We start from the raw sequence: 5101 nt of genomic DNA on the forward strand, positions 1-5101 counted from the left end.
CACTCTACAGAAAAGGACCTCAGACAAAACAAATTCCGAAGGATTCGTAGTAGAGCTAGAGCAAGGGGTGGTGCGAGCCCTTAAGGAGCGAGGAGTAAGGGAGCAACTGGTCTATGGGGTGCTGCGGCCTATGAGTGGAGAGGGAAAGGGACCTGACTAATACTGCATCTCATGAGGAATTGGAGACCTGTAGGGATGTGAGGGTGCAGACTCATCTATATCCCTCGAGCCACCATAGCAACCTCGACCCTTACTAATCTTTTTGAACCTACTATGGGTACGCCCAGGTGATGACCCCTCAAAAGGGGCTATAGGGGGCGACTGTTGAGTAGGTCAAGTTGTTGATGTCCCTAATCTACCCCTGAGGGGTGTAGGAGAGGGAATAGCTGAGGTCCTCTGGGACAAGAGAGAGAAGAATCTCGCTACCTCCCCGTCGCTCATGGATGCGAAAAACTCCTCGGGACTCTCGATGAAGCCATGAGCTGATAGAGCAAAGGAGTTCCCCGAGGGGTAGTCGTAGGGATAGGCCCATGGGAAGTCCACCTAGGAGTAGTCGTATGGGTAGGCCCCTCAGGAGTCGGCTCAATGGAAAGAAAGTCCTCTGGAGAGTACACATCATGACGTCTCCTCCTACGAGGGGCCCCATGATCACGGGCTCCGTAATCTCCAGACGTGTGACGTGCTGACATGTCTAATTTGGGGGGATTGGACAAACACAGACATAAACACAAAAACAAACACAAACACAAGAGCGGGTAAGAAGCGAAAAGATAATTTACTTGAAATACAATACTTACACTTTACTTAAAAGACAATTTATTACTTAAAACTCAAGTTCAATTTACTAAAACTATGAAAAGGAAATTTATTTAAGACTTCATCGTATATTAGCATATATCTCCGTAAGTTACATTACCATATGTATCAAAAAGAGTATTTATATACCAAATTTGGGTCCAAAAGAGTGTTCAAGTACAAAATTTATATCCAAAAGAGTTTTCATAGACAAAAATTCTCTCAAAAATAGTATTGTTAAATAAAATTTGTCCCCAAAAGAGAATTCTCCAAAATTCCAAAGAGAAAGGAGGAGGTCTACTGCTCTGCATTACTATCCAAGGTTCTTTCTTCCTCCTCACCACTAGATGGGTCAGTCGGGACATTATCTTTCACTTTTTCTAATATATAATTATACTCTTCTTGGACTATGTACTCATGGTCCAAGAAGATATTTACACAAACCATTATGTCTTTTATAGTGGTCGAAGCGGTCTCTCCAAAGCTTATGGAGATCCCATAGGTTGTTTTGTGCCTCCCTCAAAAAACACTGCTCCATGCACGATCGGTCTAAACCCCACCCACACGCGTGCACTTTGATGTTATACTTTACCCAATCTGCATCATGTGCAATCTTTTCTACTACATTGATAGCGGAGTTTAGATCATAATGTGTTGAAGAAGGCAATGCACTTCTTTCCTGATACGAGAGGAATGGTGAAGTTCTGGCAGGTTCAAGCAGTAGTAGAGGAACTGAGCAGACGTGATGTCTCTTTCTCAAAGCAATCTCCAAGAGTGTGATAACCAACTTGAAGAATTACATGGATGGCAAATCCAAATTGTCATCTCAGTCCACTAGAGTTGCAATACACTTGATGACATCTACCCTCAAACCTTGCCCCTAAAGGGGACCCCAAAAGGTCCATATCGTCAATTGCATTTTACTTGGTTACACAAGGAAATACATTTTACTTGGTATACAAATATATAACTCTAAGAACCAGTGCGGTGGTTATCATACGTCTCCTTTTGTTTGCCAACGTGGTGGTTATCATAGGATCTCCTCTTGTAGTATGTAAAAATAGGTAATGGAGCCATAATTCCAAGAACCAGCGCGATGTTCGCTACAAGCCAACCTTGAATTCTAGGCAATGATGACAGGTGGTCTACGTGGCAACGATGTCAGAATGATAGATTGTTTCTCATGATTATGCCAAGAACCAGTGCAGTGGTCTCTCCAAGCCAACCTTGAATTTTCATGATCTGCATGGGCACGCTACTCAGTGGCAGGTGGCAAAGCTATGGCAAATGGCTCTGCGACGATGACAGGTGGTCAAGCCAAAGACTGCACTACGGCAATGTTTAGAATGATAGATTATGTCTTATTATTACACCAAGAACCAGCGTGGTGGTCTCTCCAAGCCAACCTTAAATTTTCATGATTTGCATGGATGCGCTACCTAGTGAGAGGTGGCAAAGCTGCGGGAAAAGGCTGCGCAATGATAGGTGGTTAGGCCAGAGATGACGCTGCGCGAAGCAGTGCAGAGATGCACGATGTAGTGCAGAATTGCCGTGTATCAAGCTCTGCAATGTTCAGAATAAATAGATTGCATCTCACTATTATGCTAGTGCGGTATTATGACGGTGACCAAAGAATAGACGAGGAATAGACGACACCTTACTGAAAGATGACAATGTCGAACCAAAGTCTGCGCAAGCTCACGTTGAGGTGCGTGTGGGTTGCAAGGCATTTGCAGGACACGATTGCAAGTACTTAATATTCCAAGATTCGATGGACAAGACATGTGAAAAATCAAAATTTGCAGGAGCAGTAAAATTTTTAGCTACTGTCGGGTTTCCTCCCTTTGGCAACACGCGTCATTAGAATTGGATATCCCAAACAAGTGCAATGTGGCCTAAAATGCTTCAAAACATCGGTTCATGATTACAGAAGAGTCCTTGAGCTCGATCGAAGATACCGTAGAGCAATCAGCTGAAAGCTGGATGGCAGGTTGTTTCAGCGATAGCGATACAAGGGAAGTTCAAGAATCTGCTCATCCAACTTCAATGTGAGTAGAACGGCAATGTTGCTCAATGAGTTAGTTGTTCGCCCATGTTCCCAAAACTAACAATTGATTATGTGCATTGTGCAACTGGCTCAGCCACTTTGGGGAGCCAAAAACCGCACCGATTGGAGGCACAGGTAGGAGATAGAGTCCTTGAAATCACATCTTTAGACTGTATGCATAAGGTTGGAGGACTGCATTGCTGAAGGGTGATTTTGTTTAGAAAATAGACAAGGTCGCCGATCCAACCCTCTTGATCGAGCTCTCTCCTCGAATCGACATGCCAAGACCAGTAATTTGGCAGAGACCCGAGGTACGCACTTCTTTGAGTCACGAGTTTCTGGATGATTGCAAGGGGCCATTACATGCATTGCGAACAATATTCATGTTGTTTTGTAGCAGGAAGGTAGTAGGATGGACGCACAGCCTTACAGGGCATACAGACAGTGAAGGAAAACCCAGTGGCGTATCCCTTCACGTTAGTGAAGCCGAGTGGGATGCAAGGAGACATCACACTCAAAGACATCAACAAGAGGATTATGACAGTGCCGATCAAGGCCGTGGCATGAGGAGCTAGCGAGGAATCAAAGGATGTAGCCTCGTTATCGCCAGTGGGTGTAGCTCTCTCTGGCAAATCGGTAGTTGCCCTCACCAAGATCCACACAGAAGGCAAGGGCACCATCACGATCATGAGAACCAGAAGCTAGACGTCAACCCATCGACCTCAGCTCTCCACCATTGAATTTGACCAAGCATCTGCAACACATTTGCAGCCATTCCTGCATCTTCTCTCACTATTGATTTTGGCCGAGCTTAACCACTCTACAGTTTTTGCATTCGCCATAAAACGGCCATCCGTTTTGCCCAAACTAGTACGTGCAACTCTGTGTCCTGCATTGATTTCCACTTTGTCAAGCTCGGACTAGTTTTCAGATAAAAGTTAAGAAAAACCCAATCTTCAAAGCACATATAAAAACATAAAAACAAGCATTTTTTTATATATTTTTTAAGGACATGAAACTAAAATTATAAAGTCTAACGTGGCCTAGATAAGTTACATGAAAAAATAAGATTCAACAGTTGTAAACTCTCTTAATATTTAATGGTGTTAATAAACACCTTCAAAAGTTACAGTATTAAAGAAACTCTCACCATATTTATAATAGAATTTGATAAACACTAAAAGTTACAATAAGCCTGAGATAAGTTACACAAAAAAGAGTGGTTTAGTAATTGTAAACTCTCTTAATATTTATAATAGTGTTTAGGAAACACTTTCAAAAGTTACAAGTGGAAGTAGCAAACTCTCACAATATTTATAAAGGTGTTGAAAAACACCAAAAGTTACAATAAGCCTCTCATTGGAAGGCAAATCTATTTTCAAGACTATAGCCTAAATTCAACCCATTCAAGAGCTGAGCTCATCTCATCCTCATCGATGTAGTTAAAATTATAGAAGAGAAGGATTGATGAATTTTCTATTTTCAAGACTTTAGCCTAAATTCAACCCATTCAAGAGCTGAGCTCATCTCATCCTCATCGATGTAGTTAAAATTATAGAAGAGAAGTAAGGATTGATGAATTTTCTCCTGCATAACACTTTGTTTATTCCAAATGGCTTGCGCTTCCTGGGGTGGAAATCTTCCATAACGAGCCACACGCGAAGATATCTCACTTTGAAAGTCTATCAGCTCTCTCCTATATGACTGCAATTTATCTATTTCAGTAGTAGCCATACTTATTTTTCTTTTCTCTTTCTTCTCTAAGCCCTTGACAAGCAAAGTCATCCTTCTCATACTGGGTTAATGGAGCTGGATTTTGCTTTCTCTCCTCTCTCTTTCCTTGGTTCTCAGCAATCCATACTTTGATGCTGCTAATGGCTTGCTCAACAGAATCGATTACCTTAAAAAGATCCATAAAAATGAGAGGAGGAAGGTAACGAGAGTGAGGAAGGTAACTAGAGGAGGTAAGGCAAGATGAAAGGAGTATGCTTGAGAAGAGAAGGTAAGGCTGCGGGCAAGATGGAAGGAGCAAGCTTGAGATGAGGAGTAAGGTAAGAAGAGCAAAGTGGAAGAAGTGTTTGCTGCAGGTGAGATATAGAAGACAAACGAGAGGAGGAAGGTAACGAGAGTGAGGAAGGTAACTAGAGGAGGTAAGGCAAGATGAAAGGAGTATGCTTGAGAAGAGGAGGTAAGGCTACGGGCAAGATGGAAGGAGCAAGCTTGAGGAGAGGAGTAAGGTAAGAAGAGCAAAGTGGAAGA

General features: G+C 42.5%; 1 pseudogene across 1 annotated transcript; it reads left to right on the top strand.

The window, feature by feature from the left end:
* The first annotated feature begins 2715 nt into the window (after positions 1 to 2715).
* LOC147888493 (protein XRI1-like) lies at positions 2716 to 3595 on the top strand (annotated as a pseudogene). The gene is made up of 4 exons (XR_015542979.1): positions 2716 to 2843; positions 2937 to 2977; positions 3064 to 3153; positions 3267 to 3595. The product of XR_015542979.1 is annotated as a protein XRI1-like (transcript).
* The last annotated feature ends 1506 nt before the right edge of the window (positions 3596 to 5101 follow it).

The sequence above is a fragment of the Dipteris shenzhenensis genome, chromosome 21 (genome assembly GCF_047967505.1).
Source record: "Dipteris shenzhenensis isolate YYH24624 ecotype China chromosome 21, Dip_SZ_1.0, whole genome shotgun sequence".
In the NCBI taxonomy this organism is placed as follows: domain Eukaryota; kingdom Viridiplantae; phylum Streptophyta; class Polypodiopsida; order Gleicheniales; family Dipteridaceae; genus Dipteris; species Dipteris shenzhenensis.